At 38.8% G+C, this 24509-nt stretch overlaps 1 protein-coding gene across 5 annotated transcripts in view; it reads left to right on the top strand.

Moving 5' to 3' along the window:
• fam107b (family with sequence similarity 107 member B) overlaps positions 1-24509 on the top strand; it is a 66363-nt gene that overhangs the window by 20652 nt on the left and 21202 nt on the right. Inside the window, exons 1-2 of one of the 5 annotated variants that reach the window (XM_069192210.1) lie at positions 9039-9229; positions 10263-10404. The exons of 1 other annotated variant lie outside the window; for it this stretch is intronic. The gene's annotated coding sequence lies outside the window, so the exon portion shown is untranslated. Of the gene's footprint in view, positions 1-9036; positions 9230-10187; positions 10405-24509 lie in introns of those variants that run through there. 3 more of the 5 variants (XM_069192212.1, XM_069192211.1, XM_015353227.2) reach the window with 3 other exon arrangements.

Below are 24509 nucleotides of genomic sequence, written 5' to 3'. Positions count from 1 at the left end.
GGTTCCCTGGGTCACAGCAGAGGGAATCGGCATCTGGGATCAGGTGTGTCCACAGCGCAGTAGTCTCAGCGTCCAGCTGGACCTCCTGTCTAACCTGTGAATGTTGCACCAGGGGCACCTGGCGGTGGCCCTGTGACACCTGCTCAAGCAGATCCTCACTAATAGAGGACCTCTCAGGGCTAAGGGTGGAGGCTACATCACCAACCTGCTCTCCTGCCATCTGGATCCCTTCCACCACTACAGGGTGGTGTTCCTGACCCCTCTTGGGTGCCAGGGTGCACAGGGAAAGCTCCTTTTCATCACCAAGTGGGGAGATCTGCTCCTCTTTAGGGATGTAAAAGGGGTGTGCTTTACCTGGTGGATCAAGCGGCTGCTTGGAACACCGCTTCTGTGGCAGGGAGGCTGTTGGGACCTCAGCCGGGACACGACTTCCCTGTAAAGCCGGGGAACAAGAAAATATTTTTGTTTCTTGTCCAGAGGGAACAGAAGGAATCTTCACATAGGCTTCTGTGCTCGGTGGGCACTGTGTGAACACAGTCTGCCTCTTGGCCCCCCTTTCCTTCTGTACAGAAGGCTTAGGAGCCTTGACCTGTTTCCACACTTTGCCTTTCTGGTGATCCACCAAAGGTTGCTCTCTGAGTCGCATGCCCTTTTCTTTTTCTACCCGTTTGAGCTTGCCGTGTGACATCAAACACCTTTCAACCTCAGTGTCAATCAGTGTCTCACTGTGTAAGACATCTCCCATGGCAGCCTTGAGGTAAAAGCTTCTTGTTTTTCCTCTGTGTTTTACTGCCTGCTCTGTGACTTCAGGGGTGGAGTCAGCACTCACTTGGGAGTGGCTGACCTGATCCAGGCAGGAATCCTTCCGCTCAATCAGATAGACTAAGGGAGGGAGAGGAGGCGGGTCTCCGCCTCCTCCAGTGGAGAGTATCAGCTCATTCACGCTTCCGGCAGCCTTGGGGAGCGGTTTCCCTGTCCTAATAAAGCTTGTTCAAGCCTGGCCAGGCGGGCGGCTACTGAATCCTTTTGTTCAGCTTTATCTAGCCCTTTCCCTCCCTCGGTGTTCTCATGGCACTTAGGACGCTGGGTGCGGTCGTGTGTGCCTGCTTTGGAACGGGGCTTAGCCAGCTCAGGAGCCTGTGCTCCTTCGAGCAGGAGGGAGTTAACCCTGCTGGCTCTGACGGCGAACACAGATGCTTTAGCAGCTTTTTGCTCAGAGCAACTTTGGACATCATACTCCCAGGCTTTCTGCACGAATCTCTTAATATCAGTCATTTTCATGGTCTGTGCATCTGTATGCATTAAGATCATCTTTCTGACTGATGGGTGGAGATTCGCAATGAATAAACCCTTGAAATGTGTGTTCTCTTCGCAACCCTCATCATTTCGCCCTGCAAAATAAGTTCGTCTAAGTCTCTCGTAATATTCGCGAGGGGACTCTGCTCTCTCGTGCTTAATGTTAAGGGCGGCAGCTATCGCGGCAGTCGGGTCAATAAACGCACTGTATTCCTCGATAAGTGCATGACAAAGCTGTTCAAAGTCATTACAGACTTCTTTCATCTGCCTAGCCATTCACTCATTTACTTTTCCTGACCAGAAACACTTTCTCCTGTTCTGTGGCGTTTGGCAGGTACTGCAGGGTATACCTGAGGTCTTAATAATAACTCTCGATATTATTCTCTGACACTGCGGGGTCAAATCTCTCTATGTCCTTCGCTAGCTCTCTCAGAGAATGGAGATTTATTCCCCTAGCTTCACCGCTGACGGAGATATGGAAGAGATTGTGGTCAGACCTGTCGCTGCTAGAGAGAGTGCTTAAAAGCGACTCGAATTCAGACCTTTTAGCAACCATCATTAAACTTAAAGAGTATTACTTTTAAGAACGAAATCACAGTTTTACCACAGAAAACCACAAGATCAAGTATGCAATCAACCCGGTAGATTGCAAAAGATCACAAAACAATCAAGCACCGCTTAAAGAGCAAGGGGAACTTTTTTCCTTTCGGCTTTCAGCACACTGTATTGTCGTGTATGGAACCCGCGGCGTTTTATATTAACTATTCGGCTTGGTTGACTCATTTCAGTCTTGCCACGCCCACCCAGGGACGCCAAATATGTAATGTTGCCATAGCCAAAATGTAAATGTAGTGGCTCTCTGAAGGCACCAGTTCTGTAGGGTTTGGGCATTTACTGGGACAATTATTAATTGTAACAGTAAATCACAAAATTGATTCTTTTGATGGCTTTAGAATCCAACCATGAGACATAACTCAAACAACGCACACACACAGGTACTAATACACGAGGATACATTTATTAATACATAAAATATGCATATAAACCTAACAGATCTTATCAAGAGGGTTATCAGAATACAAAAGGTATATATTCAGTCAGTTACGAAGTGTTACATATATCAAGAGGACATACGTTCAGTATATCATTCATTTAGACCGTTTCATAAATGAACTTGGTTACTCCTACATTAGATACTCGAAACAAGTACATAACTCTTAGGAATTAAATTGATATCAACTGGTTGGGATAGCAATTGAATTCTCGAGCTGTAATGCATTACTGAATTGAATACTCATCCAATCTCTGCGGATTCAGATCTCCTGCGGGCACAAAGAAACATTTGCAGGCTGTTGCTGTCCAATCCGCGCTCTCTGGCTGTGTGCCAGGCTGTGCTGTGTGGCTTGCGACGGTGCGCTGCAGATGCTCACTGGCCGGCTAGTTAGTGTTGGCTTTAACTAGCGAAGATTGCGCACAGGAGAAAAGATGACTGTGGGTCCCAGCAAGTCAGGAAGAGGACCGGTTCATTCCTGATGAAGAGCTAGTTCTGAATAGTGATTCAGCTGTACACAGTTCCGACCTGTTCATGAGGCCTGCTGCTTGTGCTAACCTCGGGTGGATCCTCTGGTTACTCTCTGGCAACCTCCGCTCTAGACTCTTAGAACAAAGGAAAGTTCTGGCACTCGGACACACTGGCTGTTCCGTGGTTGTCCGGGCTGAGTCTCAGGATGGTCAGGAGGCGCTCTGCGAGAATGTCCTGCCCTTGGGAGCCTTCTGCTCCTGGGTCGTCCTGCCCTGGAATTCTCCTTTGAATTCCCTTTAGAATTGTCCACAGAATTCTCCTGAATCCTCCCTTCTGAATCTTACTGAATCCCTTCTGAATCTCTCAGGCTCTCTGTGTTGCCTGTTTTTACCTGGAGGAACTTCAGCTCGTTGATTGGCTGAAAGTTCCATGGGCATCAGAGTCCCACGTGGGTTACTTGGCCCTACCAGTCCCTGATTGGTTGATCAAGGTGAGATATGAGTCACTTACTCCTGACACTTAGGAATTCAGTCCAGATGTCCAACTGGCACTCCCTAGACAGATAGGCACCAATGGATGACCATTGATCATGATAGCCAGGCTTAGCTAAGTGCATCCCCCTTTGGGAGCTGTCCTAGGAAACCTTATCAAAGGAACCTTAAATCAGCCTGCATGAATAGTTTCTCTGTGGCTGCACCACAGAGATGAACAGAGAGATGAGGCCTAATTTGGGAAAGCTCCGAAACACTTAATTCTTTCTTATTAATAAGCCTCGCCGCTACAAAGTAAAGGTAGATTCCATGCTGAAAAGAGACGAAAAGAAACATAACGTTTCATCTGTGGAGCCTTCTTCAGGTGTCCACAGGAGTTCACCATGAAAAAACAAGTGGCAAATCTAAGATAGGCTTAGATAGGCTAAGATAAATCTCTATATTTAAATCCAATTGAGAATGTATTTTACATGCTTAAGAAAATAGTGAAATTAAAACAGTAACTGCAGCAAAGGCTTGGCAAAGCTTCTCAAATGATTATGTAATGAGTTACAGAAGGCTCCACAGCAGAAACTTTGTGTTTCTTTTCTTCTCCATTCAGCATGGAATAAACCTTTACTTGTTCCTTAGCAGCCTACGCATGCTGACACAGCTACCAACTCGAACTACAGTATTTAACCTATTGTGCCAATATGTCTTTGGACTGTGGTAGGAAACTGGAACACCAAATAAAAACACTTTCTTTCCACCTTTATATATGTAACTGCCACACAGACTTGAAGACCCTTACAAAAACCTTATGTCTTTGGTAGCTACCTTATAGACAAGGTATAATATGTCCAGGTCTTTAATACTGTATGTCAAAATGACTCAATTGTTTTTTTATGTTTTTATCTTTTAAAAGTCAATTGTGTATAGTGGATATCTGTGTTACATCCCACCTGCTTATAAATTTCTATAAATTGCTATTAATTGTGACATTTTAATGCACTACAAAAATAGATACATCCCTTCCCTGTCAAAATAATTCAAAGAGAGTGTGACTTGGTGATTGAGAAAAATCAATCACATTGGTATCACAAACATGTACTGTATACTTTAAAGTATATGCAATTCAATAGAAACGATTTCTGAATGGTACTGTACCACCAATTGTTTCACCATAAGGCAGCCATCTGTAGTGTCCAGTGAAAGACTGTCTGTATCCAGCTACCTGTATCCAACAGTATCGTGCAGAGTTAGACTTTGTCCAACAATCGTTATTAAAGGGCTTTTTTAATAATGTTTTGAGCACTTGTTAGTCAGAATTGTTGGGGTAAGCTTGAACATATAGGCTTAGCAATAATTTGTTGAGTTTGAGCATACAAAAAAAAATCTGTGATATGACTTTAAAAAGTTTAGAAAATGTGCTTGTTTTTTTGGGTCAAAATTGACCTGACAAGAGCAGCACAGTAGCACAGTGATTAGCAGTACTGCTTTCTAGTACTGGGGCCGTGGGAACGATTTCAGATCAAGGGTGCTATCTGTATGGAGTTTGTATTTTATTCCTGGTCTGAGTGTGTGAATGTCTGGGTCTGCTCTCTGGTTGTGTCTGTGTGTGTTCTGAGATGAACTGGCACCCTGTCCAGGGTGTACCCTGCCTTGTGCCCGTTGCTTGTTGGGAGTGGTTAAAAAATTGATCAATGGATGTACCTGACTACCTCTTAGTTAATATGATGTCTTGAAAAAGGAAGATATTGGGAAAGAAAAAAAATAAAACAGCAGGGCTCCTCAATCAGGAGACCTTGGCTCCTAAATTGTTTTGAATCCACGGTGTCCTGCTACTGATCTGAAATATGGAAACAACAGCATCAAAAAGTCAAAGACTGAAGTGGAAAGTTTTGCTTTGGGGACATCACAGTTTCCATCAAAACGGAGAGCACATATTTAACATCAGGATCCCATTTGGAAATAACATTCACAGGGATAAAAAAAATGTTACACGTGTAAGCTATTAAAATGTTGGCTGTTTGCAGTCATTTTTGCAATACCTTTTAAGAGCAAATCTAATGTCGTGCATCTGTAATCCAAAACAATGCCTTTCAGTTTATTTACAGTGCTCTAAAAAAACACTAGTGTTAGACTTTGGGGACTAGTTGGTGTGTAATGTTTCCCGTCAGTAAAAAAACAAACCTCTTTATTCAGTGTTTGGTTGGGGAGCTATTCAAATTGTTCTGATTGGAACAACTGCTTCACAGTCCAGACAGTAAATAAGTACACATATTTAAAAAATCATCTTACGTACTTTTGTTAAAAAGATTGGACTCGAGTCATTCACCGTATTTGACTCTGTAAACCACTATTAATCACGATTCAGGCAAAATGTGGGTTAATCCACAGTTTAACTGATGTTCTGTGCCAGGAAAACATGAGTGAGATCTGCAGTTTCGGCATCATAACATAAATAATGGCACAACTATGGGATGCAGATCTTGATCTATGCATTGCTGGGCTACGAAACCCCCACCATATGCTTTTCTGGACTGCTGATAAAAAATGATTGAACTTGATGTTAATAAGAAATAGCAGCCTGTAATAAAATAGAAGGTCCTTTGGTGTGGTCACCTTTGTAAAACACAAATATCATTTAAATGTTCCTTGTGTTGTCTCCATTGTTTCACTCAACTGTCAGCCCTGAGTGCATGGAATTGTGCTTTATTATAGACAACAACATACTCAACATTGTCTGTTACACATTTTCTGTAGAATGTTGTTCAATAGCTGTCAATCTTATCAGTGATATTGGTTTTAAACATGTGGCAACTAAGATGTGATAGCAATGGGGCCTGCTGAGGTTGACACTGTGCTGTATTAATAAACACTGCTCTCTGAAATAGTCTAATAGTCCATCAGACTTGCAAAAATCAATTATGTAAATGAGAGCAGGCAATGGTACAAACATGTTGCTGTGACATCACATGATGCATGATGACCACTTCCAGCAGAGAAGGCAGCATTCTTTGTTTTGTGGTTGGAAACCATGGGCTGCAAAATCTGCAGCAGATTCTGTAGAATTCTGTACCTATTTTTGGCGGTGTTCATTGAAAATGAGATGAGGCGAATTTTCATTAAAAATGTGAACAGGCTACATAATATACATAGGCTCTTACATATCTGTGCCTCACAATGTTGCATTTGGTTGTAAAAATCATACAGTACATGTCTTCTACCAAAACAAATTTTGCGTATGTAATACAGAATGACAGAAGTCAGAATAGGGAAGCAACCTGGTGACTATGTTTACTTGGGTTGTACACATACTGTAGTGTGTGGCCGGGTTTCCTGGGGATGGTGTGTTGTTTTTTTTCCCTTTCACTTTCATGTTTGCTTCTTCCCCCTTGTCTGCCAGCATTAAATAATCCTTTCATCACACTATGAGTGACACAATATCCGTCTTGTCACTGATCAATTACCACAGAGTCAGAGAGAATGCACAGGCTGTCTAGTGGTGTTGGCTTGTCTGGGGACCGGACTGAGAAATGTTTAAAGAGGGAGGAAGGTGAGACAGTGCACAGTGCACACAATCATGATCTGCAGGTTGCTTACATCTGCTTACTTAGACATTTCTGCTCCTAATTCAGGTCCTGGAGTTCCACCTTTTGTGTTGAGAGTCTTGAGAGTGGATTACATGGCCAACAAGAGAGTATAGGAACTCCAGCCAGTGGAGGTTGATGGCTGCTTCTTTCTTCCTCCTTTGCTCTTCTTCTTGTTCCAGACAGCAGAGCAGGGAAGGCAGAATGGAACATATCGTTTGCGACTGTGAGGAAGGAGGAGGACGTTAATTAGACAACTAAATTGCCGTGCTGAGCTTGTTTTTCTCTTTCTTTGGTATGGCGGAGGTAGGCGTGTCGGGATGACTGGACTGAGTTGATTTGGGAAAGGGGGGCTGCTGGGAGCTTTTGTTGTTTGGAACATGAAAGATAGAACTATGCTTCTCAGGCTTTTTTTCAGCTTCTTCTTTTTGCTTGGGAGTAGTTTGTCAATTTATTGGGGTTTTTTTTGCTTGTCTTCAATGCTACCTTGTTGTGGTTTCAAGTACCATGTTAGGATAAAAACTGCAATTGTGTTCTCAACCTGTCTTGTGCTGGTCTCTGGTGCCCTGGTGGCTTGGGGACTCTGACAGTGTGTACAAGTATAGGACCTATAAAATTGCTATGTGGCACAGCTGGCTTCACTATATTTGTGACATATACAGTCAGATATTGTTAATCGTTTCATCCATTTGCTGACTGTTTTATCCAATAAAGGGTTGCAGGGGAGCTGGAGCCTGTCATGGACTCCAGTCCATCATAGGACACACACAGACACAAACACACACACACACACCAGGGCCACTTTTCCCAGACTCCAATTAACCTACCAGTAATTCTTTGGACTGTGGGATGAAACCAGAGTGCCCAGAGGAAACCCACATGAACACAGGGAGTACATACAAACTCCATGCAGATGGTCAGAAATTGAACCCCGGACCCCGGTGCTCACGTTATTAATCAGCAGCAAGACAAAACCCACAGCGTGTCCCAGATTTGTCATGTTTTTTTGCTGTTTAAAATAAAGTAGACACACAAAAATTAATCTATTTTTTTTAATAAGATGTCTATTAAGTAAAATGAGGCTTCTTTATAAGTCTTCTTGTATGCCAGGAAGTTTTGAGGATTTTCATAACTCATAATTTGAGAATGATCTTTAGAACGAGGTGTTGTCTAGGCAGAGTTGGCTTGTTTTTAAACAAACCCCACTTCTTCTTCAGATGTTGCCACAGGGACTCTTAAGCCAAGATAAAGCATTTTAGTACAGTGTAAGAGAACTGCTGGTGTCACAAGACCTAAAATACTGAAAGACTAATTCAGCTACCAATAAAACTAGCTAAGCCCAGGTTTACAACAAAGTCTCTAAATACTCACCAGACAACACTGCCTTAAACCCATAATCTGATTAAATCAGAACATATGATAAGATGGTACTGTATACTTAAATCTCAGGCATTTTTACCAAAGTCAAAATATTGTCTTTCATCATTAAACTCGCAAAACAAGAATTTAGATGGATGCAAACAGGAAAACGCCCTCTCGTTTTGCTGGAACAATTACTTTGTCATGGAATTGTGCTTACTTTCTTATTGAAATGTCTGAAAACCTGTAAAACAACATGGCTGTGTTGGAAAGTAAATATTTAAGTATATTAATAACAGACTGATCCTCCTCATATCCACAAATATAGGAGGAGGGTGTTTCCAATACTTCGACAACAGAATACTTCAATGATATCAAAGTTTAAAATTAGAAACAATTAGAGAAATAGTTTAAGAATGAGTTTGTATTACTCATTTTATATAGTTTTGCCGCCCAAAAACAGCCAGTCTAGTTAAAGTGTAAAAAGTGGGATGGCAAGTAATCTAGAACTATACGCGTTAAAAGTGTAAAGTTGATTTTTTAAATTGAATTTACTACAGTGACGCAAGACTGCTGAAAGGGGAAGAAAGAAATAGACGCGTGATCTAACATGCTTCAAGTCATCCCCCCCTCCTCTTGCTGTGCGTGTGCGGTGTAGTAAATAAAGTTCCTCCCATGCTTCGTATTCGACCGCCCCCCGGGGACCCACACAACAGCCTGTCTGAAATTCTGTCCGGTAAAGAATAAAATCTGTATGGAGGAGGAGCTTATACTGTGTGTGACTCAGGCATTGGATCATATGTGCCGGCCTTCTCCAGCAATACTAATTTACATTTTTGCTCTCATCTGCTTCTTGAACGGCTACCAAGAAAGAAAATACCGTATTAGCAGGCACACCTCAATCAAGAAATAGCCGGAGAATGCACGAGTGCTACACAAACCACTCCTAGTCTTCACTTCGCTATCGAGAAAACTGTCCAAACATGTATGTAAGTAACGTTTTGGCAACTGTCTCAGGGGTAAAAGAAGAAATGCATAAAAATATGCTCTGGTGCATGTATGCAGTGTCTTTTAATGTCAGGATTACATTACTGTTTCCTGACATGTATTGATACTGTAGATACAATGAAAAGCATCTTGATAAAAATAATTGAAGTTGACCATTCTTGTGTAAAGATAAATATCTTGAAAATGAAAAAAACAAACAGGTGTGTGTGTGTTTTCAGAATATAGTGGACTAATCCTGCAAGTTAAGGGATAACATGTGTGATCAATTTAGTTTGTATTTTGCTAAAACTTCTACATCTGCTTTTTGATCTTGGAACTAATACTGTGGAATTATCCTCTTTTCATAGCACCTAAGAACATTGCTTTAGGGTAGCTGCTGCAAAAGCCAAACAGTTAGCTAGAATCATTACATTTAAATATGCAAAGTGGAGGAAGTTGTTTACATGCAACAATAAAAAAATCTGAAATGTGTCCTTTCAGATTTATTCTGATTGATACAAAGTTACCATCCAGCCTTTAAAATAATTTCTTCAAAATAGAACTAGAAATGATCTTACTAAGTCTGCTTTTTCTTTTAAGCAAAAAAAAGTTCTGCCGCCCAAAAACAGCCAGTCTAGTTAAAGTGTAAAAAGTGGGATGGCAAGTAATCTAGAACTATACGCGTTAAAAGTGTAAAGTTGATTTTTTAAATTGAATTTACTACGGTGACGCAAGACTGTTGAAAGGGGAAGAAAGAAATAGACGCGTGATCTAACATGCTTCAAGTCATCCCCCCCTCCTCTTGCTGTGCGTGTGCGGTGTAGTAAATCAAGTTCCTCCCATGCTTCGTATTCGACCGCCCCCCGGGGACCCACACAACAGCCTGTCTGAAATTCTGTCCGGTAAAGAATAAAATCTGTATGGAGGAGGAGCTTATACTGTGTGTGACTCAGGCATTGGATCATATGTGCCGGCCTTCTCCAGCAATACTAATTTACATTTTTGCTCTCATCTGCTTCTTGAACGGCTACCAAGAAAGAAAACACCGTATTAGCAGGCACACCTCAATCAAGAAATAGCCGGAGAATGCACGAGTGCTACACAAACCACTCCTAGTCTTCACTTCGCTATCGAGAAAACTGTCTAGGAGAGAGCAACACCACCAGGAGTTAAAAAGGTATGGGTCTCCTGTCGAATGCATTAATGGACCCCAGCGTAGCTTTTTATTATTCAAAATGCCTTTTATCTGTAAAAGTAAAAGAATGCTTTATATGAAATAAGAAATCGGTTAAAAACATCGCCAATAACTAACTTTCCGATTAAAACTGCAATACGAAGAAAAACAAAACTTTTTTTTTCTTCGCAAGAGCATATGGTAACCTCATGTTGAGAGGGATGCTGCTGAGGGAATTTCTGAGGCAAGCTCCGTGGTTTTGAACACCAATATGTCCGAAGTATCGTGTACTGTAGGATTGATCCTTTATTGGCAAGTGGGTTTTTTTAACACCATAATTTGTTCAGTTCTAATTCCTTATGGTTAGTGCATGTGAAAGTCGTATACATTTTTCATCTGAATTTTTCCGAAAATAATCTCCCTTTGAGTTCTTGGGAGTAGAGATGTATCGTTTTGTATTTTTTTTTTCATTTCTATTTAACAGTGTTCTTTGTTTTAAAGAAAGTCTTTTATATATAGTATTGCACGTGTGTTCCTATTACATATAGTAATTTGTAATAAAAGTCATAAAATATATGCTGTGAAAATGTTATAAGTATGTACAGTACTTCATTGTATAAGGACCGGGTCAGAGGTGGTTTTCACTGAAAATTTCAGTCAGGGTTCCGGGGACTCCGGGGGGTTTCCTGTGTCCTGGGTGGTCCCCCCAAAACTGGGATTTTTTTTTGTGTCCATCACTCTTATACTATTGCTGCCCCTAGTAAACTTTAATTATTTTATTAATTTATTTCGTGGTGTACCTTCTCAACGATCAATTTGGTCAGACAATGAATGCAGTGGGCATTTTGACCTGCAGTTGCGCTTTAATATTTTTAGTTACTAGTAGAATTATATATGATAATTCTTTACATACAGTAGAATTCATATAATAATTCCACGCCTCCATTAGATTACCGCCCTGCGTCGAAGTGGGATGTTACGTGGGTTTACGGGGGATTTGCCTATCTGAAAGGGGTGCCCGTCTGGGCTCAGAGGCTTCAATCCTGTAGTGTTACTCCAGAAGGTGTTACTGTAGGTGCGTCTATGAGTGGTGTGTTTTAGTGCATAGGGATATGTGTTTTTTAAATAGGTTTACAGAAAGTAAAACTAGTTTTTTAAGAAAATAAGACTTTTCCATTGTACACTTATTAAATGTGTTTTTATTTGGGTTATGTGGCAACCAGTATATGGTAACCATTTAATGTTGCTGCCACACACATCTTCAGTCCTGTGTTTGATTCTTGACTAAGAGTGGCTTCTGTGTGGAGTTTACATGTCCAAACATGTATGTAAGTAACGTTTTGGCAACTGTCTCAGGGGTAAAAGAAGAAATGCATAAAAATATGCTCTGGTGCATGTATGCAGTGTCTTTTAATGTCAGGATTACATTACTGTTTCCTGACATGTATTGATACTGTAGATACAATGAAAAGCATCTTGATAAAAATAATTGAAGTTGACCATTCTTGTGTAAAGATAAATATCTTGAAAATGAAAAAAACAAACAGGTGTGTGTGTGTTTTCAGAATATAGTGGACTAATCCTGCAAGTTAAGGGATAACATGTGTGATCAATTTAGTTTGTATTTTGCTAAAACTTCTACATCTGCTTTTTGATCTTGGAACTAATACTGTGGAATTATCCTCTTTTCATAGCACCTAAGAACATTGCTTTAGGGTAGCTGCTGCAAAAGCCAAACAGTTAGCTAGAATAATTAAATTTAAATATGCAAAGTGGAGGAAGTTGTTTACATGCAACAATAAAAAAATCTGAAATGTGTCCTTTCAGATTTATTCTGATTGATACAAAGTTACCATCCAGCCTTTAAAATAATTTCTTCAAAATAGAACTAGAAATGATCTTACTAAGTCTGCTTTTTCTTTTAAGCAAAAAAAAGTTCTGTGCTTTCCAGCACAGAAGGAAACTGAATATTTTTCTCTCAGTGATTTGTAGCTAGGATACACTGTATTCTAGAAAGTTTCCCCCCTCACCCACAAAAAGTGACATTAACACTTTTTGAAAGTATAAAACAGAAAGCTTCTGTGCTTTTCTAGGTTTGATTGTGAAATCATTTTTTTACAGTTTTTTAAATCCACATTTTAATGCATGGAGACAATTAGATTTTTAGTGCCTTGTGATGTAGCCTATTTTTCAGAAAGGAGTCAAGTTTATTTTATAAACAGCTGTTTCTGAGTAAGCTCATTCTGATGTTTTTTTCATCTTCTGTTTGCTTTAAGTATGAGGATTACAGTATGTCTTTCTTGTACATAATCGTGTATCAAGACGTGAGTGCGACAAGTACACAGGGAATGAAATGAATTTGATAATAGTGTCCTTGTACTGTATATGAAATCATGTATAAATCCATACCAAAGTCTGTACTTTGACCAAACTTCAATCCCCCTGCTAGTTTCTAGTTTTTTAAATTGCCAGATGATGAGTATTTTCTGTTTAGGAGAGACGTCTTTAGCCCTTTATTCAAAACACTTATGTTCTTAAACCTCCATAGAAAGTATTGGGAAAGTAAGCACCCACATTTTTAAATGTAGGCCGCTTGTGCTTAACCACATAGTAGGTGTCAGATTTGAAATTTGTGATTTATGGATGGCCCAGAATTCTTGCCCATTTGAATAGATTGTTTCCAGTTTTTAATAATTTGTTTAAATTTAATGAGTTAAACATTTCCTGTAAATCGTCAAAATAAAATTATACTGGGATTTTATTCAAGGCAGTTAAGGCAAAGGTTAAATCTGCATAGGAAGCAATGGGGATTTTAAGTGATTTGAATATAGTTCCCATTTAAACGTATATAAAATTCCCAAAGTGCATTTTTTAAAGTGTATTGCAAAAAACAAAATTGTGCATGGAGAGTAATGTGTTTTCTCTTAACTTATTTAATTCCATTGGTGGATTCTGCACATGTTTTTTCTGTTCTTTGTTGCAGAGAAATTTGAGTACATTTCTAAGAATGTTGGGTTTCTTGAGTACTGTAGGTTTCAGTGGAAGTAGCCAATCGTAATACCAGTTTGCTGTGATTTTGGCCAGGGGATGATGCCATCGGTCTTCTGTTTAGAAATTCTGTCATTGATCTGTCTGAATGGCTCAGATTGCTGTCATCCTGAGATGTGAAGCTGTGTCTCATCATGAGTCTGTAACCATTAGGTATCATTTCAGACAGAATAAACATTTCATGGTATTTTGCTGCATTTCAATTTCCTTTAGTCATACAAAGGTTTTGTGACCCAGCAGAGATGAAGCTTACTCATGTCACCATGTCACAATGGTACTTCCAGTATTGTCTGTAGCCACCATTTTCATCTTGGGCCATTGCTTTCTAACCAATTCATCCAGTTCTAGGTTGCAGCAAACAATGGGCTCAAGCTGGGATACACCCTGGATGTGATGCTGGTCCATCACAGGGCACACAAAGGCACTAAACACAAACACTCACATCAGGGCCAGTCTTCCCAGAAGCCAGTTAACCTACCAGTATGTCTTTAGACTGTGGAAGGAAACAGGAGCACTGGAGGAAACGTATTTAAACATGGGGACAACATACAAGCTCCACTCACAAAGCAAACTAGGTCTGGAATGGAAGCCAGGTCTCAGCGCTGCGAGGACTACTGTACCACGGTGCCACTCATGCTTTGAAAACAGTAAATAATTGTGTATTCTATACACATATATACAGTACTGGATTTATTTCTTAAAGTGTACTTTTCGTAGTGACTTGTTCCTTGGCATTTGTCTATTGCTGTCGTCCTATAATTCTAAGTATAATTCTACTGTTCTTCTATGAAAGGTACATTCTGTAGTTTGTTTGCTCTTTAGGCTTTGTGTTGACTTCTGAAACTTGGACTTTCTGATTATATGTATTTGGTCTTCCAAGACCGAGTTAGGTTTAGGTTGCTTTTCACAAAAACATTTTGATATGATTTCTGAAACAGTCAGCTAATTGTTTGCACAAAATTCTGCATTTATGTGAACACTTTTAATTATGCTTAATATCTTGATTTTTTATAACTATGTACAATATACTTTGCGGTTTTCTAAGTGTGATATATAACACTTTTTGCTTGTAACTTATCTTAGATCTAATATCAGCATTGGTTTCAATTCACATATCCTTATCTTGTACTGATGTACTTCTTGTCTATCTTGTCGAAGTGCTATCTCGTACTTACAAATGACATTATAAGTAATTATGTTTTGCTTTAGCCAAACAGTAAATGTTCTTGTTGGAAGATTTGGAATAGGTTGCCTTGCTTTGCTACTGTTGGAAAACCATTCAGTCGTGATTTTAAAGGTAATAAGGACTAGGCAACTTTCTTACCAAAGTTGTGTTCCTTTGGATCTTCGCTGAACCACACACCTTGAGAACCCAAATCAGAAGGGCTAAATAATGAAACTGGATGATGTGACCAATCAAGCGAGTCATGCTCAATTGTAAAAAAAGCTTTAGTTTCAGATCCCAGACCAACCTGAGCTAAAGAGTGTTGGACATGTCCTTTGTGTGACAGCGGGAACACAAATGGACACATTACTCAGCATATTGATTTGATTCACCACGAAATCCTGCTGATCGAGCAGAAAGCATTATTTCATTCTGCATGGGCCCTTTCCACGCCAGTCCTGGTTTGTTCTGGCTACTGATGAAGCTAAACACGTTTAATTATGTCTGTTCCTGGGAGGATATTTTAGAATTAGCTTGGCAGTCAGAATGTAACTTAATTTACTTTCCAGTTTCAAAGAAATGTTTATTGTCAGCAAAACTTTTGACTTGGTGTTGCTGTAAATAAGGTCCTTCCTCACATGATTGCCTTCCTACATTTTGCTAACTTTACATTTTCCTGTATGTTCCAGATGTTTTAAGCCTAAAAACAGTCCTAGTATTTGCAAGTGGGTTTTTTATTATGGTAAATATGTGTTCTTTATTAGTTTCAGCACAATAAATTGTTAAAAACATAATTGTGAACTAGGGGTGTTTCAAAGAGCATTAAAAAAAGTGTGGCTTGTAACCTTTCTTTCAGGAAAGAAACTATCACCAAGGGAAGTTAAGTAAACAAAGAAGCACCTGATGTACTGCTGCCTGAGAGAACTGTTTATTTGCATAAGTCTCTCTCATGTATGTTATCATTGAAGAGAGTGCATTTACAGATACCATTATAATTTGACTTCCTTGGGAGATGTAAAAGTCACGCCTTCACATACATTTAAAGCAGTTGTTTGGAAACTCCTTCGCTGCAACGTATACAGGATCCTGTAATGTACGTTTTCAAAAGGATGTTGCTTTGTTAAAAGAGTGTAGAGAGTGTGTGTGTAGATGGATTTCTGTTCTGTTCTGTTTTTCTGTAAATCAGAGGTTAGATAAATTTAATAAAAAGATAATTGAATAAAAAATAAGTATTTACAGTTTTTGTGATTTTATTTTAAAACACCATAGCACTTTGTTTTGCATATAAAAGTTCGGGAAATATATTTTATTGCATTATCCTTCAACATTTTATGTTTTTAATGCTTTGTTAGCAGAATATGGGTATCCAAGTGTTTGGGTCTGGCCATTTTTCACTGTTGCCTCATTTACTATAAGACTCTAGATTTTCTTTATATCATATAAGCAACTCAATATGTGGTGTACTGTGTTATGAGCATGAGTTCAGTCAACTGTATTTTTTTACTTATTGCTGCTAATTTAGACTTTTATTGCACAGAAATGTTCCTACAGCTCATTTGTTCCTCCTTATGCTGTGAGACATTTTTTTGAACAAAAACTCAAAACCATTATTGAAATTCATTTGTACTGTGTTGAGTTGTCCATGATACGTGTAATTTTACCATGAGGGCTTTGTTAGGACTAAGGAAGGTTTATGTTTGGAAAAAAAATATTAAGACATAATTAAGAACAACATGTTACATGTTTTCCAGTATAACACACATGCTTTGTTGATTATTAGTGTTGTTAGTGGTCAGTAATTGACAATTAAAGGTGATTTAACATCCCACTGCACTGTTTATAAGAGTAGCGGTTTCAACTCTGGGCTTGGGTTTGCAATCTGACCTACCTTAATGTCCACCATAATTTAATATGTGAAACAATTTCTCACTTTCTCCACCTGACCTGCTCTGTAGTGAGGCTGTTGGCACAACCTGGACACTGGGAATCATCCACTTGGATGCAGCACTTGAATTAGGTTCCTTCCATTGTGTTAATCCAATGTTTGATGTCATTCATTGATGTCATGTGATGTCATGTGATGTCATGAAAAATATAAATGTGATATAAATGCAATTTATTATTATTGTAATAACAGTAATATGGAAGTCATATGTATATCTACTCCATATATAGACTAGATTACATAAACATATGAATGAATCTTCATCTGTGTAAATATACAGTACATGTGGGTGTAACAGCATTTTGGGAATTCTTAAATTTCATATAGTGGGAAGGCATTCAAAAAGAAATACAGGCTCCACTTGCCCAGAAGCTTAATAGAATTTCATAATCAGTAACACTATTTTGAAGTGTTTAATCACAAATAATGCTTTATTTTTTAACATTTTACTTTTTAAGTACTTTAAACATTTTACTTTTTATAGAATGTATCTGGATGTGTTTATTTGCTTTTAAATATGGGCCTTTTGGCATTAAGAGACTTAAATTATTTAGAGCAGAGTCCTGGGAAATTGCAATACTATAACCCCAACCCAAGCCCTCTCCTTTATTTTTCCATTACTTCTGTCAAGAGGCTGTGTTATGACAGCAGGGCAAACCAATGTACACAGAGGATGTGAAGTGCTCTTGAGAAGCATGGGAAACTTCAGGCAGACACTAAAATGAGACACAGGAGTATTATGGGACTAGGACCTTTTTTTTAAAAAAAATAGATGAGTGTGTCTTGGTTTCATTGCCAACAGTCTTATTTTTGCCTGTATTGTGTATTTTTTACATGCTCACCAAATACAGCGTAAGGTGCCATTACCTGTTGGTGACCCTAGCAAACGGTAAATGCATTGTAGTTCCTCTCGCTGCTGAAACTGGATTAGCAAGACAGACCTTAATGCGATAAAATCTTGGCTCAGTAACAACGATTCAATTATTTTCATCTCCATTTAGAAATATGATCTTTTTCGGGATCCATAAGTAATATCTGTCTGGTAAAAAAACCCTATCATCTCAAAAGGGTTCATACTACTAAAAGCATCTCAGGATGCTTAAGGATAAGAGGTCTAGTAAATAAGTAAAGACATGGTACAGTTGAAAAAGAAGATAGGTTGTATGAATATTGGAACTTGAGCAACGCATGGTGTATGCACACTGTAGACTTTTTTTTATACAAACATATCTGAGCACTGTTTTAAAACTGCAGTTTCATTGTATTAGCGATTTGCTTAAACAGAACACTCAGTTTTTAATTTACTACAAGGAATTTGTAGTAGGGGTTAAAGTTTGAAAACCCACATAAGAACGTGCACTACATAGTCTGTTATTGTAAACTCTAATCCTGGTATTGTTGAACAAAAATTGAATCCTTAATTTGTTTCACAAGGCTACAGTAATAAGAATTCTCACCTTTCTTTTTGTTTGATGTATCCTATAAACCTTTATGTTGTGATTTATAGGTAGCACTACTAATTTAGAAGTACAGTTTTTGAAACAAATCAGTCCATGAGCACAGACTGGCTTCAGGAAAGATTTGTATTTGAAGGCCCAGTGTTTATTCTGGCATCAACAATAGTGTTAATCCCCTGGTCATGGGGAACCTGGTCATCTGTTTATCTTGGGACCTCTTTATCTCCTGTTGTAGCTGATGATGAAATACTGGACTCTTACTCAGTATTGACAGTTGTTTTGTAAGTTCTTATGGGAAGGGCCTTTTGTTATCCTGCTGAGTTGGAGGTCTATTAAAAGGTCTAACTGTGGATTTAAGTTTCCTGTGTGAGTCTATGCCACATTAAGATCCAACACTTATGAAATAGCCATAATTTAGAGGGATATCTGAAATCTTGGCCTGGACCTAGTGGTAGTAGGTTATGGAGAACACATTCTGTATTGAAACAAAAAGGAACAAATATAGTTGTTCGTAGTCCCAAAGTTGCCCACTGAGCATTTTAGTCTGAATTCTGTACATGCTTGTTCTGCTACACGTGCTTTTGTTAATATAGCTGAAAATGTTGTTTTAGATGCTTATGATGATGAGGGTGGAGTTAACATATGCTTGTTAATAGAGGAAAGTAGGTAACATGAAAAATTGTTTCACACACTTTAATCCTACAGCCCTTGTAGTAAGAGGTAGCCTTTCCAATCTGTATAGTAACTAAGGTATTATAACCTGTGAAGGATTAGTACCTTTCATATTGAGGTTTGTTTGGAAATGCACATTATGAGGTCAGAAGGTCAGTGCTGGAAGCAGATGAGCCTGAGGCGCTACAGATTTGAAACTTTGGATGGTAATTTGATGTGTGGCTGTTTTCTCTGTTTAGGGCTATGAAGATTGCAGTTTCTAGTGATCTTCATTATACTTGTTTCAATCTAAGCTTCTGTTTCGATAATAGTATTTCGTAGTCAAAATTCCAGACTGTATCTCATGCACCTCAGTGAAGCAACAACATGTGGTGCAACTGTGAGCAATAATCAGAAGCCCAGGCAGCGGCCTGATGCAGTGGTTAGCATTGCTGCCTCACAGCGCTGTGTTCAGTTCCTGGCATGCTATCTGTGTGGAGTTTGTATGTTCTTCCCTGGTTTGTGTGGGTTCCCTCCAAGTGCTTTGACTTTTTCCCGCAGGTCAAAGACATACTGGTAGGTTAATTGGCTTCTGAATAAATTGGCCCTGGTGTGTATGTGTCTTGTCTGTGTCTGTGCCTGTGTGTCTTGTGACAGAATGGCATCCTGTCCAGGGTCTATCCTGGTCCTGGTCTAACCAGGGGCTCCGAATCCCTTGCCACCCTGTGTTGGATACAAACCGGATGGATGGATTATAAGACAAGACCGCTGCCATTGTTTGAACTGTGGACATGATTGGTGGACTACAACAGCTGTAGCTGGGCCAGAGCTTTAATGGGACAGGTGCTCTGCAACTGAAACTCAAACTTTGACAGCATCACACAGGTTGAGAACACTGATAGCCAATCATCCACTGGATTGTTTGTTAGTTAAGAATGACTGATGTAGAGGTCCTTCTTGTATTGTATATTATGGATGGATGGATGGATGTTTGCCCGTTATGCCTTCCAGCATGTAGGGGCAGAAGTAGGACAGGGTTGTTAGCCTTGTGCCCAACTCCAACATGGAGGACCTGGCGCCCGACGTGGGACATGAACCTGCTACCCTGAGATTATGTGTCTCATGCTTTACCAACAGAGCTGATTGGGGCCCATGGTGCAAAGCTTTTTTCTCTTTGACAGGGATTTGTATGCTTAGAAATAAGAATATCACTCTTTTCCATTAATAATAACAAAGGTAGCTTCTCTGTGGCAGTATTGTGAACAATATACAGCAATTGTTCTGTTTTGTTCTGTTTTTCTTGTGTATGGCTTGAACTGCCATTATTTTGGTGAACAGCTTATCAAAAAAAGATTAAGGGTAATTGATATAGAGTGGTTTGTAATGTCTTCTCAGATAAAACCATCCTTTGTAACACATGCACCTGTTTCAACCTCCAATGACTTTAATGTTTCCAAGTATGTTGGGTCTGCCTTTTGCGATTTATTTTGAGAATCCTTCCTGGTCAGGGTTTTCATTTATTGCTCTAGTTAAGTTTCCAGTTTCCTTCTTTTTATACATCCCGTTTATAGTGCTTGCTATTGCGTTATTGGCCGGAGTGTTTTTTCATATGAAGCACAGTCATTCATCAATTCTCATGAAAGAGAGAGACAAATTTAAAATACAGTCGCTGCTATTTTTGTTCTTGTATGGAAATGTTATTGCCAGAAATCAAAATTCTAAATTTAGTCATTACCTCCAGTGTTTGTTTAATCTGTAAGAAAACGATTGCCTTTTCTTATTAAAATAAGGGAAAAGATTTGGAGTAAAACAGAAATTCATCTCAGTGAAGACAGGAAGTTAGATGATTGAGAGAATTTAATTTTTTACAGTATATATACAATTCTGTATGAAGTCATTTTAGATATTTTTATTAGAAACTTGCCATGAATTAATGAATATCAGGTTTATTGTAAATGTTTTTTGATTGACCATATTTAAATTTTTTAGAAAATACATTCAAGACATCTTGTCACTATACAGTATAGAAGTATAGACATGAATGTAAACAGTATTGTAACAGCAAGTAATTGTAAGCCTTTTTTAGGCCCAATACAGGATCTGTTATTCTTTAAATGTTCAAGTGTAACAGAAATGGGAGAGGCAGGAGGTCATGGTGTTTGCAAATTCATCACATTCTCTTGATGTGACACACACTGGGGTTTTCTGCTGGTTTTTCAATTTTTTAATTCAGTATATAATTAGTGTTTCCCCATTGCTCTTGGAACAGAAGGCACTTACAGTGTGCTGAATCTGTTCTCTGGCCAGCGTGGTGTTATTGCAGTATGTGTCTGTACTGAACCTTATAGGAGTTTCTAGATCTATGGTGCATTTACTTTTTAACTTTTAAATTTTAGATAAAGCGTGATTATAGTTTACCAATATATTTTTTCAGAAAAAAACAGTGCTTGTTCATTTTGTATGTGTACTGTCACCAGGCACATATAGTTTCTTAACCTGCTGCGCATCTTCATTTTCATTTCTGAATCATCATATTCAGAAATGAAGAATGGAAAGAAAATTTTGACTCAACATTACTCTAAGATCAACATATTCAGGAAATGTTTAGTCTTTAAACTTGTCTATTAATGGCTTAGTTTTTCTTTTTTGCAATTTAACAGATTACTATGTATACTTCAGCAATTACAGAATTCAAAACAAACCTGTATAATCTGGAAAAATCTAACAAAGAATCTTTATGTAGTTATGATCAAACATCCTGTGCACTGAATCATATACCAAACACACCTAAGGGTTAAAACTCACGTCTCTTATTTAAGGCCTACAGGAAAAGGTGCTGAAGTGTGTTTGAAATGGATTGTATTATGCCACAGGAAAAGCAGAGGGTGTGAAAGTGTGATTGAAGTAGCTACTGTATATCTGCCCTCGGTATCTGTTCAATCTCATCATCTACAGAGGCCCACCCTTGCAGTTTGGTCTGTAAGCTGAAGTGGTGGAAAATGAGGGTGAGGAGCTCAGTGCTTCCTGTACACAGTCATCCATTTTGATTTGAAGTAAAATTAAAAGCTATAAAAAGATCATGATGTATTTTTAGTGTCGCTAGATTTTTATGAAACAAAATAAAATGCATTGTAAACCTTTTATTAAGATATTGCATAGACTATTTTTTTTTAAAAAGAGGGAGAGTGTGTTGCCATTTTAAGATGCCTAGAAGATTTGTTATATTGTGTAACATCTGCACCGCATTTCTGCCAAATTAGACTACCACAGTATACTGTACTTTGAAACTAAATTGTGCCTTCTCTCCTCACTTGGAAGCTGTTTTATCTTATATCTAAAAAAGATAACTTGTTTAAAATAAGTTGGGGAAAAAAGTAATTTTTTAATAATAACATTCTGTTTTATGCTAGTGTGTTTATCATTAATTAGTGACTTAGTGATTAGTTTCCATGTGTGTTTGACTAGGTCAAATTATTCATCTTGTGAATTTTGAATGTCATATTAAGGCCTGCTTCATACAAAATGTGGATTTTATGTAAAATAGCAATGTATAATAATTATTTTCTAAAGTTACTTGTTTGCAACTGCAAGTCTCATAGAAGAAACCAAGCTTTGTCAGTGGACATTGTGTTTTACCTGTACAGTATATACAGGTAATAGGTAAAAAACATTGAAATCTTCTGGGTAAATAAGGAACACCAAGTATATTGAAAGCATGGACTTCAACACAGGTGTGGCTCATATGGTAATTAAGCAGGTTTAGGGTTATGCATAAAAATACTAGATACTGGTTTTCTATAATCAGTGTTAGGATTACTGCAAGAGGAGAGGTCATTGTTGGAGTGCATTTGCCAGGAGCTTCAGTGATCAAGACAACTCAACTTCCTGATGCTTCAAAATCAACAGGGTCTAAGAGGATGTCAGCATGGAAGGGAAAAATAGGCAAAGGGCAACTGTGGCTAGAAGCGCATACTCCATGGTTGTAATATCTTAGTATTTATTCAAACTGCAAGACTCTGTGGTGTGAACAGCCAATTAAATCAAAACCTTGCTCCACAGAGCGGGATACCATAGTTAGGTTGCAGCTCACAAAGCACTTATCATACCTGGCAATGTGCATTCATCTGTCCAGTGGTACAAAGAGCACAGGCAATGGGCTTGCAATGAGTGGAGAAACACGATATTCAGATGAATCATCGCGTCCTGTTCACGATAAATCAAGTCCGCGTGTGGCACCAGCCTAAAGAACTCCAATTCCATGGTTCTGGAAGTGAAGGGTTCTGGTGGTTCAGTAATGTTGTGAGAATCAATACTAATCTCTACATAATGGTACTGAGTGATCATCTTCACCACATTCTGCAGCATGTCCACACAACCCATGTGCTGAGATGAGCATGACACTGTTATTCATATGTCATAGCCTTCACTGTCACCAGATCTGAACCTAATCAAGAATTTATGGGATATTGTGGAATCACGCCTCAGGCAGTGTTTTCCACCTCTGACAACCAGGAGTTATACTTCTTCGTGTAAGAATCCCTCCTGCAGAATTCCACATGCTGGTAGACTTTATACCACAGTTAATACAGGCTGTTCTGGTTGCATGTGGTGGAACAACACCCCGTTTAGTGACTTTACATTGGTGTTTCTATTTTTTTTCTCCGTTACACGTATGTTAACTCTTTAGCAGGTGTTGTACTGTAATGATAGTCAGCTCTGTTGCTTAAAACTCTTGGGTCCTGGGTGCAAATTTGGGCTAGGGTGCCATCTGTTTGGGCTTTTTACTTGGAACTCTCTAAAGACCATCCACCTGGCCAGGTAAGCTAGTGTTTTCTTAATTATGTGTGCCCATGGCTGATGTCCCGTTGAGACTAGTGCCTCTTTGTACCCTACGTCTGCTGGGTTGGGCTCTGGCTCACTGCAGCCTGAAGCAGTTATGGGTAGTGGATGGATGGTAATGATCTGATCTATAAATTGTTGTGTTGTTATTCAAATGCATCTGTTTGGAAATAATATAGAATTAGTTTAATAGTTGAACAATTAGCTGAATAATACAAATACAAATATGGTAGTGATCATAGCATAGCATTCCCTTAGAACAAATCATTATTTTCTATTACATAATTATAATTGTTACTATGACTCAACACCTATAGGACGCTGTAGAGGAAATGCGCCATTTAGGTGCTTCATCTAGTTGTAAACCAGTGAGAATATACAGTACAGCTTTAAAGATCTGTGTTGGATTCCTTCAGCTAAATCCAGTATACCAAGGCTATGTTGACAGGGGACAGTGGATGCTATGCCTTCTCCTAGAGAGATTGAACTAGCAGACATTGAAAGGGACAGTTTGGGTTCATACTGTGTTTGCTTTAGAGATTCTCTTGTGACTTTTCTAGAGCTGTTATATAAGGGGAAAAAAAAGATTAATGAACATTTTCATGTGAAATCAATATTTTCAGTGCCAGTATCAGAGCAACATCTTCCTTCACATCTAGTCCAGATGAAGGTACCGCACCTAAACCCTGAAAAGTAGGAGTTTCAGATGGATCTCCAAATTGACATTTGAGGAAATGGTCAGACAGCATCTTCGATGAACACACCCTTTCACTACATTGCGTTTGAAAATTAGTGTGACAAACGTTCAACCTCCACGTTTAAAAACATGTCAGGAAACAAAGAAAAGAGCAGTTTTATTATCATTAGGTCCATATTTTCAGTAACATAAACTGCAAAGTGTATAGAGGTATATTTTTCAAACTCTCCGGCTTGATCTTTAAGTGCTAAAAGAGAATGGATAACCATATCTGTTCAGATTGTACTGGTGATTGCACTTCAGCCC

Source organism: Lepisosteus oculatus, chromosome 7 (assembly GCF_040954835.1).
Source record: "Lepisosteus oculatus isolate fLepOcu1 chromosome 7, fLepOcu1.hap2, whole genome shotgun sequence".
Classification (NCBI taxonomy): domain Eukaryota; kingdom Metazoa; phylum Chordata; class Actinopteri; order Semionotiformes; family Lepisosteidae; genus Lepisosteus; species Lepisosteus oculatus.
This window is presented reverse-complemented; position numbering and strand designations above follow the sequence as displayed.